The sequence below is a fragment of the Schistocerca piceifrons genome, chromosome 5, assembly GCF_021461385.2.
Source record: "Schistocerca piceifrons isolate TAMUIC-IGC-003096 chromosome 5, iqSchPice1.1, whole genome shotgun sequence".
NCBI classification, from domain to species: domain Eukaryota; kingdom Metazoa; phylum Arthropoda; class Insecta; order Orthoptera; family Acrididae; genus Schistocerca; species Schistocerca piceifrons.
The window spans coordinates 352,351,056-352,353,531 of NC_060142.1; positions in this window are offsets into that span (position 1 = coordinate 352,351,056).

A 2,476-nucleotide genomic window follows, 5' to 3' on the forward strand; every position below is an offset into this window, starting at 1 on the left:
CCCATACTGAGCACATTAACCAGTTGTCAGAATGTGTGTCTAAAACCCTTAGGTTGGAAAAAAACAAAGTACATATTTGTCTAACGTGATGCATGTTGCAGTTGTTTACCTTCTGTATACTTTGCGTTGTTTCTACTTTACTATCAATTGTTTATACTGTTTTGTGACAAAATAAACACAACCTAGAAATACTTCTGTTTGTTGTTTTAATTTTGGACATCAGTGCATGTCCAACATCTGACATACAAGTTTATACAAGTTTTCTATCCCACTCACTACGGTGACAAACTTTAAAATGATAAAATTACTTCCTTCTACACCAGAGAAAAACATATATTCTTCCTGATACACGCGAAATATAACTTATAACGCACAGTGCTCACATCCTATTACAGTTAAGAAATTATGCTATGCTGGCATCACTCCCATAAAATGATCGCGATCAGTGGAAAGTTCATCTTATGTGGAAATGGAGAAACACAAAGCAGCGGTTTTTGACATGTGAAATTACACACCATGCTCCACAAACTCTGTAAACAGGGCAACTGTCAAGAAAATGTACACACTGAGTTTGCAGTACTTCCAAAACCCCTGTCAGTGACTTAGAAAAGGAGTTGAGTATGAACATCCATAGAGATCTTGAGCACTTTGCTGGGTGCCGTGAGTAGGGTTGGTGCAGAACGGTCCTCACTGTACAGCAGTCATGGACTCAGCTCGCTCTGTTCCTTCACGAGATGTAGAATGTAGTAGTTATAGTGCCCTCCTATTTCTGGTCAGTTGCAAAGTAAATCAATGATAGTGTTCCATGGAGGGTTGGTCAAAGGCAACGTGGGGAGATCTTTCAATCTCCAACTTAATCCTATGAATGCAATAATACTCTTGACTGCCATCCACATAGGGTAAGATGGCCAACCGTAATTGTAAATTCTGCACTATGATCTAAATTCTAGAAATATGTAGATAATGTAACTGCATCGATATTGAACACTTTCTGTATACTTTGGGGTATATGTCCGAGAATTGACAATGAATGGACTGCCCAGTCATCTCTGTACATTCACGATCTACTATATGGTACTCGCAAAGCAGTGAAGGGGTAGTGTAGCGATGATACAGAAACTGGGAAGCCTGCTGCTGTGTAACGGTTGGCGTCGAAAATATGGTAAAACTGATAAAAGTGACTGCACTATCAACTGTGGTGCTTATTACAGTATATCATCCCATATCGGCAGTGTCTTTTCCATCCCATCTGTCCACTGGTACACTGATGACTACCACATAATCAATGACTTACATCACTTGTTTGAGATAGAGAGTTTTGTCGAGAGAAACGCCCTCCTGGGATGGCCAGCACCGAAACAGTGATGGCATACATGGCTAGAATATGAGGAGTCAATTGTCTTGATCTCTTCGAAACAGAACACCAAAACATCTACGATACCGTCATTGTGAAAGATGAGTTTAAATGTACCTTTGGACATCTGCACTCCAAAACGTTGTAAACTCTTCCGATTTCCATATGTTGCGGTGTCACCCACATTTTTGTCAATAAGAAACACTGCCTCAGTCTTTTAATTAAACCATTCAGTCTCTTCTAGGAGCAGCATAGATTACACTTTGCGACGTCCAGCTTTCTGTGAGAGGCAATGGATCGAAATGTGTTAATGTTGTTTTAGCGCCTGACACAGATCTCGAAGTCATGGTAGAAAAAACAATGTACGGCTATGTACACAGCTGTAGTCATACACTGCATCAATGTGTTACAGCAAAACACAATGTATGAAACAGCTTATGAAACAACAACACAAGAACCCTCTCCTCCTGACTGATAGTTTACATGATCTTCCTTCATTGAAGGTGACGAAACCTTACACACATCCGTGGAAGCGACTTCAATCACTGGTCACCTGCTCCAGTGAACCAAAACATATTTACTTAATATGGCCATCACAAACTGTCTATGTCAGCACACAGACGGTATTTGTTTCCCGAAATATTGGAAGAGAGAGATAGATAGGGTAAAATCTTATTGAGTACTCTACCACGTGGCGTTAGCGAAGTTTTTGTAGTTCGTAGTTTTATTCCATTGGATGTTACAAAAACAAGGATTACAGTGAGTCAGAGAGAGAGAGAGAGAGAGAGAGAGAGAGAGACTGAGCTGTCAACAAAGACTCGGACACCATTACACTGTCATATTTCTAGCGTCGTAATTGTATGAACACGATAAAGGAGATTAGGACATGTACAGAGTGATATTTACAGACCTTCATTCAATATCGATGTATTACGCTTCTGAATTTCTTTGTACAGTCTGTGTATACTCTACATGGTTGTAAATTTCCTCCTCTACATTAGTGTGCTACTTTCCTCATTGCGATATTTCTCTACCTATCAGCCTTCTAACTAATGGAACAGTGCTGTCAGAAAGTGACGAGATTTCGAGAGAATTAGGATAGGTCTATCATTTGGCAGGGGA